General features: G+C 38.7%; 1 pseudogene; it reads right to left on the bottom strand.

Moving 5' to 3' along the window:
• Positions 1 to 571: 571 nt before the first annotated feature.
• On the bottom strand, positions 572 to 652 carry LOC136165771 (small nucleolar RNA SNORD116; annotated as a pseudogene).
• Positions 653 to 11996: the final 11344 nt, after the last annotated feature.

Genomic DNA, 11996 nt, shown 5'->3' with positions numbered 1-11996 from the left:
ATTGGCAAATAAGCATGAATATTTTTTATATTTTTTGCAAATCTAAATAATTCATCATTTGTACAAGTGAATTATTTTGCCTTCCCTTTTGTATGAAATACAAATTATAAATAACACTAAACATTAAAAGAAGTGCTTGAAGAGCTAAAAATCTTTTCTCTGTGCTAATTTAATATATTTTTGAAACTATCATATTTCAACCTTTTTTTTTTTTTTAATTTTTTGCACTACCAGCTTGGACTGACAAAGACAAAGAGAGTCCAGAATGAAAAGAGGCTTCAGTGCCTCCAAACATTTTATGGGCATGTTGTAGAGAAAACTACTCAGTGAAAAAAAGACTATTCTTAATAAAAAGGAGGATAATTCAGAAAAGCAGAGTCAAGAGACCAGAGGACAAAGCTTAGAGATACAAAGAATCGCTCTAAGGGAGAACTGAGGCCTAATCAAAACATACATCTGGTTAGATTTTAGAATTACCAAGAGTCAGTGGCCAAAACACACCCCCTGACTTTCTCCTCTCTTTTATTTATTTATTTATTTTTTTTTTTTTTTCTTTTTTTTTCAACGTGCTGGACCTCAGTTTCGATGAGGAGACGGTAGTGAGTTCTCACTCATGTTGTTCAGATTTTCCAAGGAATGCATGAGAGGATCTCCTCTCTTTTAAATAGGAATGTCCACTGCAGTTCAGTATGTTTCAGCATTGCACATTGAAGCTGTAAAGAGCAGATATTACTAACCTGTCCCTAACTGCTCAGGGATGCAGATATATAAGAACTTAGTGGAGGAGTTGTATTTTTTTTTTTTAACCATGCCCAGTGACAAGCAGGCATGCTTATATTCTTTGCAGCCAAAGTGGAGAAGCTCTATGCAGTCAGCAAAAACAAGACCAGGAGCTGACTGTGATTCAGATCATGAACTCCTTATTGCCAAATTCAGACTTAAGTTGAAGAAAGTAGGGAAAACCACTAGACCACTCAGGTATGACCTAAATAAAATCCCTTATGATTAAACAATAGAACTGAGAAATAGATTTAAGGGACTAGATGTGATAGACAGAGTGCCTGATGAACTATAAATGGAGATTTGTGACATTGTACAGGACACAGGGAGCAAGACCATCCCCAAGAAAAAGAAATGCAAAAAAGCAAAATGGCTGTCTGAGGAGGCCTTACAAATAGCTGAGAAAAGAAAAGAAGCTAAAGGCAAAGGAGAAAAGGAAAGATATAACCATTTGAATGCAGAGTTCCAAAGAATAGCAAAGAGAGATAAGAAAGCCTTCCTCAGTGACCAGTGCAAAGGAATAGAGGAAAACAACAGAATGAGAAAGACTAGAGATCTCTTCAAGAAAATTAGAGATACCAAGGGAACATTTCGTGCAAAGATGAGCACAATAAAGGACAGAAATGCTATGGACCTAACAGAAGCAGAAGATACTAAGAATAGGTGGCAAGAATACACAGAAGAACTATACAAAAAAGATCTTCACAAACCAGATAATCATGATGGTATGATCATTCACCTAGAGCAAGACATCCTGGAATGTGAAGTCAAATGGGCCTTAGGAAGAATCACTACAAACAAAGCTAGTGGAGGTGATGGGATTCCAGTTGAGCTACTTCAAGTCCTAGAAGATGATGCTGTGAAAGTGCTATTCTCAATATGTCAGCAAATTTGGAAAACTCAGCAGTGGCCATAGGACTTGAAGCGGTCAGGTTTTATTCCAATCCTAAAGAAAGGCAATGCCAAAGAATGCTCAAACTACCACACAATTGCAGTCATCTCACACGCTAGCAAACTAATGCTCAAAATTCTCCAAGCCAGGCTTCAACAATATATGAACTGTGAACTTCCAGATGTTCAAGCTGGTTTTAGTAAAGCCAGAGTAACCAGAGATCAAATTGCCAACATCCATTGGATCATTGAAAAGGCAAAAGGGTTCCAGAAAAACATCTACTTCTGCCTTATTGACTACACCAAAGACTTTGACTGTGTGGATCACCACAAACTGTGGAACATTTTGGAAGAGATGGGAATACCAGACCCCCTGACCTGTCTCTTGAGAAATCTGTATGCAGGTCAGGAAGCAACAGTTAGAACTGGTCGTAGAACAACAGACTGGTTCCAAATAGGGAAAGGAGTACATCGTCTGTATATTGTCTCCCTGATTTTTTAACTTGTATGCAGAGTACATCAAGAGAAACACTGGGCTAGAGGAAGCACAAACTGGAATCAAGATTACTGGGAGAAATATCAATAACCTCAGATATGCAGATGAGACCACCCTTATGGCAGAAAATGAAGAAGAACTAAAGAACCTCTTCATGAAAGTGAAAGAGGAGAGTGAAAAGTTGGCTTAAAGCTCAACATTCAGAAATCTAAGATCATGGCATCTGATCCCATCACTTCATGGCAAATAGATGGGGAGACAGTGGAAACAGTGGCTGACTTTATTTTTGGGGGCTCCAAAATGACTGCAGATGGTGATTGCAGCCATGAAATTAAAAGATGTTTACTCCTTGGAAGGAAAGTTATGACCAACCTAGACAGCATATTAAAAAGCAGAGACATTACTTTGCCAACAAAGGTCTGTGTAGTCAAGGCTATGGTTTTTCCAGTAGTCATGTATGGATGTGAGAGTTGGACTATAAAGAAAGCTGAGCACTGAAGAATTGATGCTTTTGAACTGTGGTATTGGAGAAGACTCTTGAGAGTCCCTTGGGCTGCAAGGAGATCCAACCAGTCCATCCTAAAGGAGATCAGTCCTGGGTGTTCATTGGAAGGACTGATGTTGATGCTGAAACTCAAATACTTTGGACACCTGATGTGAACAAGTAACTCATTTGAAAAGGCCCTGATGCTGGGAAAGATTAAAGGCGGGAGGAGAAGGGGATGAGAGAAGTTGAGATGGTTGGATGGTATCACTGACTCAGTGGACATGAGTTTGAGTAAACTCCTGGAGTTGGTAATGGATAGAGAGGCCTGGCAGAGAAGGCAATGGCACCCCACTTCAGTACTCTTGCCTGGAAAATCCCATGGACGGAGGAGCCTGGTAGGTTGCAGTCAATGGGGTCGCGAAGAGTCAGACATGACTAAGCGACTTAACTCTCACTTTTCACTTTTATGCATTGTAGAAAGAAATGGCAACCCACTCCAGTGTTCTTGCCTGGAGAATCCCAGGGATGGGGTTGCACAGAGTCGGACATGACTGAAGTGACTTAGCAGCAGCAGATAGGCCTGGCGTGCCACAGTCCATGGGGTCACTAAGAGTTGGACACGACTGAGTGACTGAACTGAGTGACATGCAGGATCTCTCTGAGCAGGGATTGAACCTGTGCCTCCCTCAGTGGAGGCAGAGTCCTAACCACTGGACCACCAAGGAATTCCCAGAAAGAGCTATATGTGATGAACCACAGTGAAGAGTTTCATCTACAGCCGAACTGGTTTAGATAACGAGATCCTGAATATCAAGCATGAGCCAGATACTAAAACAGGATGAGATTTTGGTGATTTTTGAGAGAGGTATGATGTATTTTGCATGTGGGAGAGATATGAATCTTTGGTGCCAGAGGGTATACTGTGATTTCCATCTGAGAATCTTGAATATATTCACGGTTGGACACTTGCTGTTTCTGTACACTGGCCAGAGGAAAATTATACCTTACATAAAAAAATGTCAGATGACATGCCTGGAAATATAATTAGGATTTTATCACGAGCTCCATCATGTGTGGGCATACAAGCTGCCAGTTTGGAATTGCAAGTTTCCTGAAGTCAGATGGAAATAGAAATGGATATCTAATGCCCTTCAATATGATGATTAGATTTAATTTCCTATGATGCAAAAATAATTTTTTCTTTGAAATAGATAATGTTCCACCAGATTTTTAAAATTGAAGTATAGACTTACAATGTTGTGTTGATTCCTGCTGTACAGAAAAGTGATTCTATATGTGTGTGTGTGTGTGTGTGTGTGTGTGTGTATACACATTCTTTTTTATATTCTTTTCCATTATGGCTTATCACAAGATATTGAATATAATCTCCTGTGCTATACAGTAGGACCTTGTTGTTTATCCATCCTATATATAATAGTATGTTTTAATAAAGCATTTGGACAGTAATTTGAAATTGAGGATTTATTTGGCAAAAACAGAATTATGTTCAGCAACGTGGAACTGAACATTATTTTTCATACAAATTTAAAAGCACATTGTATTTCCTTCCTGACCACTTGCCTAATCCCTGTCTCTTCGAGAGAGAAAAGCTTCATCTAAATTATTTTATCTGATTGATGACTGTCATTTATAACTTTATTGCTACTTCTGTCTTGGGTATTCCTTTGGAAAAGGTGTATGGATTCATTACATATTCTAATGTATTGTCTATAGATTATAAGATAAAGTCAAGCATGTATCTGCTGATACTTTTTAAGTTGACCTGTCTTTATACTTAGAAATGTCTCTTAATAGTAGACTTCCCTGGGGACTCAGATGGTAAAGACTCTCCTGCAGCTCAGGATCCATGGGTCAGGAAGATCCCCTGGAGAAGGAAATGACCACCCATTCCAGTAATCTTGACTGGAGAATTCCATGGACAGAGGAGCCTGGCAGGCTACAGTCCATGGGGTTGCAAAGAGTCAGGCATGACTGAGCAACTGTCACTCACTCATATCTGCTAATCCCAAACTTCCACTACAATCCTCCCCTACGCTTTTCACCTTTGGCAACCAGAAGTCTGTTCTCTAGGTGTGTGAATACTGCACCAGATTTGTGCTCACTGTAATGAAAGAGGCTTTCTACTCACTTTCCCAATGAGGTGAGCATTGTGACTCAGCTCTGGTCAGTGGACTCAGGAGGAAAGTGGTATGTGCCCTTTTAAGTCTGGCACATAAAGACTTCCAGTCAATCTTCCATTTCTCTCTTCTTTCCATCTGGACAGTCCAGACTCATCTTGAAAGCTCTGTGTTGAAGACAGCAGAAGTTCTATTACCCTGAATAATTATGCTGGAATATCATGCAGCAATAAAACACCAAGATATGGCACATGATTGAAAACAATGAAATTTTGGAATAAGATATTTTTATGTTTGGTAAGATTCAGTGATTTCCCAAAGACCATATTGCCAGCTTTCCTTTAGTTCAAGATGGTGGTATTCTGTCTGGTAAGAATTTTTTCCCATTCCCCACTTAGATGAAAATATAACAACCAATTAGCAGTAGCTTTTACTATTCAGATGTTTATTAGATCTATCCTTTTCTTTCAATCTCCACATCAGAAAAAAGTGTTAGTTGCTCAGTTGTGTCTGACTCTGCAATCCCCCAGGCTACAGTCCCTTCAATAAGTGCTGTGGTAGCTCTGGGAAGGAAGCAGGGCAGTGTGTTTGGACAAACTATATGAACATTAAGAACACTTTTTACCACTTCTCTGCATAAATGTTATGATGAAGCAAGCAAAGAGCTTCATGACTTTCAAGTCCATAAAGTGTTATTGAGGTAATATTTGTGAAAATATAAATTGCAAGGTTCTGTGTAAATGTCCAGTGCTATTTCTTTATTAACAGTGCTCATCATAATTAAGCGAGTATTTAGGAGCACCATCAGAAGCAGTGAAGAGAATTGTAGAAGCTAAATGATACAGTGAAACAAATTCAAAAACTGAAAAAGAATTCTTAGGTGGCTGAAGTCTATGATCTCAGGGATCTTTGCTTTCATGATTAACTTTTTTAATGAAATGGGTGATCCAAGGCTTTGAAGCTATTTTTTTCCTGTTTAGAATTTTGTTTTACTGTAGTCGTGTTTACTGTGATGGGATCTGCTTGCATTACCTAATGATGGGCCAAATTGTTTATCTTTAACATAATTGCTTCCACAGTCATTACTAAAAACTGAAAAAAGTACATTAGACTCCTAGTAGAAAGAATATGTTGCTCCAGGGTGATATGTGGGAAAAGATTATTACAGAAATATTTATGCTCTAGAAAAAAGGACTTTTTTAATAGAAAAAAAGGATATTTATGTTTTCTTTTGCAGCTATGGCTCTTAAGACATTTAACTGAAGCATCATATGTTTATTATGATGATGATCAATCTGTGTTTCTAATCATCACTAAAAAGATACAGCCATGGTTTGAATATTAGTTTGTTTCACATTATATGATATTTAAATATGTGACAGTTGTGCTATTCTTACACTGAAACATAGGAATTGGCTTACTGAGCAGAAACCGTACTACCAAATATGGATAAAACTTCCATATAACAAATGTTATAGGATTTACTAAATGAGTCTTTTAAGAAAATAATGGAATGTCATTAAATGTATCTGTTATTGGAAATTATTGGCAGTATTTGAGTGTGATGCTTCGGTCAGGTGGTTAAAAGGAATGAAGTTTGTGACAGTTGGACTCAATAGACACAGACACGGAGATGAATAAGGGGTGAAAACTTAGACATCCAAACCTGAGAAAGGAAGCAAGAGGAAGAAAACCTGGGCAGAGAATGAAGCTGAACACGGGTACAAGTTTGACAAAGTCAAAGCACAAGGTGGAATCAAGATTACTGGGAGAAATATCAATAACCTCAGACATGCAGATGATACCAGCCTTATAGCAGAAAGCAAAGAAAAGCTAAAGAGCCTCTTGATGAATGTGAAAGAGGAGAGTGAAAAACTTGGCTTAAAATTCAGTATTCAGAAAACTAAGATCATGGCATCCAGACCCATCATTTCATGGCAAATAGACAGGGAAACAATGGAAACAGTGCCAGACTTTATCTTCTTGGGCAGATGGTGACTGCAGCCATGAAATTAGAAGACGCGTGCTCCTTGGAAGAAAAGCTATGACCAACCTAGATAGCATATTAAAAAGCAGAGACATTACTTTGCCAATAAAGTTCATCTAGTCAAAGCTATGGTTTTTCCAGTAGTCATGTATGGATGTGAGAGCTGGACTATAAAGAAAGCTGAGTGCCGAAAAACTGATGCTTTTGAACTGTGGTGTTGGAGAAGACTGAGAGTCCCTTGGACTGCAAGGAGATCCAACCAGTCCATCCTAAAGGAGATCAGTCCTGAATATTTATTGGAAGGACTGATGTTGAAGCTGAAACTCCAATACTTTGGCCACCTGATGCGAAGAACTGACTCATTGGAAAAGACCCTGATGCTGGGAAAGATTGAGGGCAGGAGGATAAGAGGATAACAGAGGATGAGATGGTTGGATGGCATCACTGACTCAATGGACATGAGTTTGAGCAAGCTCTGAGAGTTGGTGACGGACAGGGAAGCCTGGCATGCTGCAGTCCATGGGGTTGCAAAGAGTCAGATATGACTCAGTGACTGAACATCTCTAAATGTTTTTTTGAGTCCTTTTGTTGTTGTTTGTTTTTTGTGTGTATATGTTTGTTTGAGGAGAGGGCATGAGAACTCTTAATGTGAGATATCTACTATCTTAATTTTGTAAGTGTGCACTATGGTAGGTTTGATAGGTGCTATGCTTTACAGATCTCTAAACTTATTCATCTTGCATAATGGAAAGTTTATGCCAAATGAACAATTTGCCATTTTCTGCTCTTGGTAATCCCCATTTCATTCTTTGCTTCAGTGAGTTTGACTATTTTAGGTAACCCATAGGTGGAATCATGCAGTGTTGTTACTTATGTGACTGGTTTACATTTTTTTAAGTTTGCAAAACACTATCAAGAGAAAAGAAGATTAAAAATGTAAGAATAAAAAATGCATTATTGCTATAATGACTTCTTTGGTGGGTAAGTAGATGCAGTGAAGTACAAAATAAGAATGAGTGGTGAGAGCTCTATTCCCAAGACCATCTCTACCAGAAGACACCTTCTACTCACTGATAGTGATGGCAAAGGCACAATTTATAGCCTGCGCTGGCTATGGTATCATAGAAGCTAACTTCTCCCCCAGAGTGATTAAGATAATTTCATAACTTTGTAGAAGAAAGAGATAAAGGTAACTGAGCTCTTAACTATATGTCAGATACTAAACTTAGCATTTTTTGAGAGAGGAGACAAAATTAGGTTATGTGATTTGCCTGATATTTTACAGTTCACCTCAGATTTCCTTTCCTGCTTTGAAACACAACCAAAATGACTCCATAGTGAGAAGTCCTTTATGGAAAGAACTTGCAGAAGAGAAGGCTATTGCTGAGAACTTGATGTCGTCTGATCTGCTAGAGTTCATCAGGGCTTGACTCTTCTCAGGACCTGGGCCTGACATCAGAAGATAGCTATGATTCAGGAATAAGAGCCCTGGCCATGCTGTTCCTGCCAAGTTCACTCCATCTTTCTGCTAGCTCCGGTTGGAACCCCAGTGTTCTTAACAGTTCTTAGTTCTTTTGGGTTCTGGGGATTTCACAGCAGATCATTTACTTATTCAAATATTAATGGATTATATCATAAGTAAAATTTTACAAAGTCTAAGATATTCAAGAGCTACTGATTTTCTTTTATTCTGAAACTAACCCAAATTCCTCCAATTCAGAAATATATAGGGAACCCCTTGAAGTGGCCTTTCATTCTTTCTACCTGCTTAGCATCTTTCCCTCTTTTTCTGGTAATGGAGTACCCCTTCACATTCTATGCGGTGTCCACTCTATAAGACTTGGACAGGAATAAGGACAACCATAAGAAAGTGATTTTTTGGTAATAATAGTTCACCACTGTAGATGATAAGAAGAGTGACGATTAATCAGCAAGTTCTGTTCTTCTTCTTCTTCTTCTTCTTCTGCTTTAGAATGCAGAAAGGAAAGGGAGCTCCTTCTACAATCCTGCCTTTTCTGCTGGAGTAATCATGAGAGATTTCTCATGTGGAATGACTCTATTTGAGAGATGGAGAGCATAAGAGCCTGGACTGGGCTATGCCTGAAGGAAAATATTTCTTTTTTATTTTTCAGTTACAGGAACCAACGAAGTTCTTTACTTTGCTTAATCTAGTTGCAACTGTCTTTCTGTTTTCCTGTAGCTTGTAACCAAATGAAGCTTGACTACTGTGTAGACTTTTCCTTGAAAAAGTGATGTAGGGGAGAGGAAGAGAAAATAATATTATTCTAAGTACCTATTGCAATGTGCTGTGCAAAAATTAGACAGTATTATTTCATTAATTAATATATGCTCTTTATATATGAGGAGAGAGAGGACAAAAGTAGGTTATGTGATTTGCCTAGTAGCTCACTCTAAGTTACAGATGTAAGCCCAATTCAAACTCCACTTCTAATATACCATGTTGCCTCCTCATGTTGCAATTATATTTCATATATAAATGAAGCTGTACACATATGAAAATAATATTAGAATTGAAGCAATACTGAGAGATATTGTTATAAAAAGAACAAAAGAGATTGTGTTGGAGAGAAATGAGTCAGAAAGTAACTTGCAATGCAGTCCAGAGCTGTCCAGAGTTCTGACATCGGCCTAGCTATCTCTGACCATCAGCCTTTAGGTTAGTTGCCATATTTTCTACACCATAGCCTTATTCACTCTCATCCACCTAACACTTACTTCCTTACCTCTTCTAATGAAAGTAGTGAATTCTGTTAGACTGGCTTATGCATATGATTTGAAGTCATCTAGACCTCAGTTCAATTTTCAGTACTTCTGCTGATGAATCTTATATCTTTGAACAAGTCATATAATCAAAGACTCAATTTTTTCATCTATAAAAGGGGAATAAGCCAGGAGTTACATGACTGGAATATCTGTTGTTGTTTAGTCACTCAGTTATGTCCAGATCTTTGTGACCCCATGGACTGAAACATGCCAGACTTCCCTGTCTTCACCATCTCCTGGAGTTTGCTCAAATTCATATCCATTGAGTCAGTGATGCCATTCAACCATCTCATCCTCTGTCCCCCTTCTCCTCCTGCCCTCAATCTTTCCCAGCATCAGGATCTTTCCCAGTGATCTTTCTCATCTTTGTATCAAGTGTTCAAAGTATTGGAGCTTCACCTTCAGTATCAGTCCTTCCGATAAATATTCAGGGTTGATTTCCTTTGGGATTGACTGGCTTGATCTTCTTGCTGTCCAAGTGACTGGAATATAGAAGGAACTAAAAAAATGTTCCCTCTCTTTTTACCTTCCTCACTTATTAAATAAAACTTTAAAAAAATGGGGAAACGTTTATGGGCAGAATCACTTTTGAAGTGATATTTGCTGTGACAAAATTTTACCTATAGGTTTTTTCAGCACTGTGCTATAAGTTTCCATTTTCATTTACAAAAACTTTGTCTTCATGCATTTAAATGTGTGCAGCCGCCCACGTAAATTGTACTCTAGACATCCACTGATTTGCAGAAGAAATTATTCCATCCCAACTGAATCAAACTGATTTTGGATAGCAATTAGCACATCTCCCATCTTATCTTTTCTCTTACATAATAATGCTTTCATTTACAAAAATAGGAGCAAAGCAAATTGGATTATTTCTAATTATACATATGTATTTTTTCCAGCAGGAATGGCAGCAATTGGCATCTAGGATAAATGGATTTAAACCACAAATATAGTCAGGTAGAGAATGTAGACGATAATTTTAGCTTTCAAAATATGCATTCAAAACAAACATTAGCTTGACAATGTGATTTGCACATTTCAAGTTTTACATTAAAAAGCTAAGTATAAGCTCTGGTTTCTACATACCTGAGAAAAACTCAGATCCTAAGAGGACATAAAACACATGGAATAAAGATGTACTTGCTCTCCCGTTTACAAGTTTATGTTTTCTTTTAAATATCCCACTTTTCCACATTTGTTGTTGCTGTTCAGTCGCTCAGTTGTGTCTGATTCGTTGTGACCCCATGGACTGCAGCACACCATACTTCCCTGTTCTCCACTATCTCCCAGAGTTTGCTCAAATTCATGACCATTGAGTCAGTGATGCTATCCAGTCAACTCATCCTTTGTCGTCTCCTTCTCCTCCCTTCCTCAAGCTTTCCCAGCATCAGGGTTTTTTCCAATGAGTTGGCTCTTCATATCAGATGGCCAAAATATTGGAACTTCATCATCAGTTTTTTCCAATGAGTAGTCATGTATGGATGTGAGAGTTGGACTATAAAGATAGCTGAGCACTGAAAAATTGATACTTTTGAACTGTGGTGTTGGAGAAGACTCTTGAGAGTCCCTTGGACTGCAAGGAGATCCAACCAGTCAATCCTAAAGGAAATCAGCCCTGAATATTCATTGGAAGAACCAATGCTGAAGCTGAAACTCCAATACTTTGGCCACCTGATGTGAAGAATTGATTTATTGATAAAGACCCTGATGCTGGGAAAGATTGAAGGAAGGAGGAGAAGAGGATGACAGAGGACGAGATGGTTGGATGGCATCACCGACTCCATGGACATGAGTTTGAACAAGCTCCAGGAGTTGGTGATGGACAGGGAAGCCTGGCAGGCTGTAGTCCATGGGATTGCAATGAGTCGGACATGAGCAAGCGACTGAACTGAACTGATTCAGGGTTGATTTCCTTTAGGATTGACTGGTTGGATCTCCTTGCAGTGCCAGGGATTCTCAAGAGTCTTCTCCAGCACCACAATTCAAAAGCCTCAGTTTTTCAGCACTCAGCCTTCTTTATGGTCCAACTCTCACATCCATACATGACTAAAAAACCATAGCTTTGACTATATGGAACTTTGCTGGCAAAGTGATGTCTCTGCTTTTTCATATGCTGTCTAGGTTTGTCATAGCTTTCCTTCCAAGGAGCATCTTTTTTTTTTTTTTTTTTTTTTTTTCATTTATTTTTATTAGTTGGAGGCTAATTACTTTACAATACTGTAGTGGTTTTTGCCATACATTGACATGAATCAACCAGGGATTTACATGTGTTCCCCATCCCAATGCCCCCTCCCACCTCACTCCCCATCCCATCCCTCTGGGTCTTCCCAGACAAGTGCTCAGGGCTGGTGCACTGGGAAGACCAAGGAGCATCTTTTAATTTCATGGCTGCAGTCACCATCTGCAGTGATTCTGGAGCCCAAGAAAATA

This window comes from Muntiacus reevesi, chromosome 3 (genome assembly GCF_963930625.1).
Source record: "Muntiacus reevesi chromosome 3, mMunRee1.1, whole genome shotgun sequence".
NCBI lineage: Eukaryota > Metazoa > Chordata > Mammalia > Artiodactyla > Cervidae > Muntiacus > Muntiacus reevesi.
This window is presented reverse-complemented; position numbering and strand designations above follow the sequence as displayed.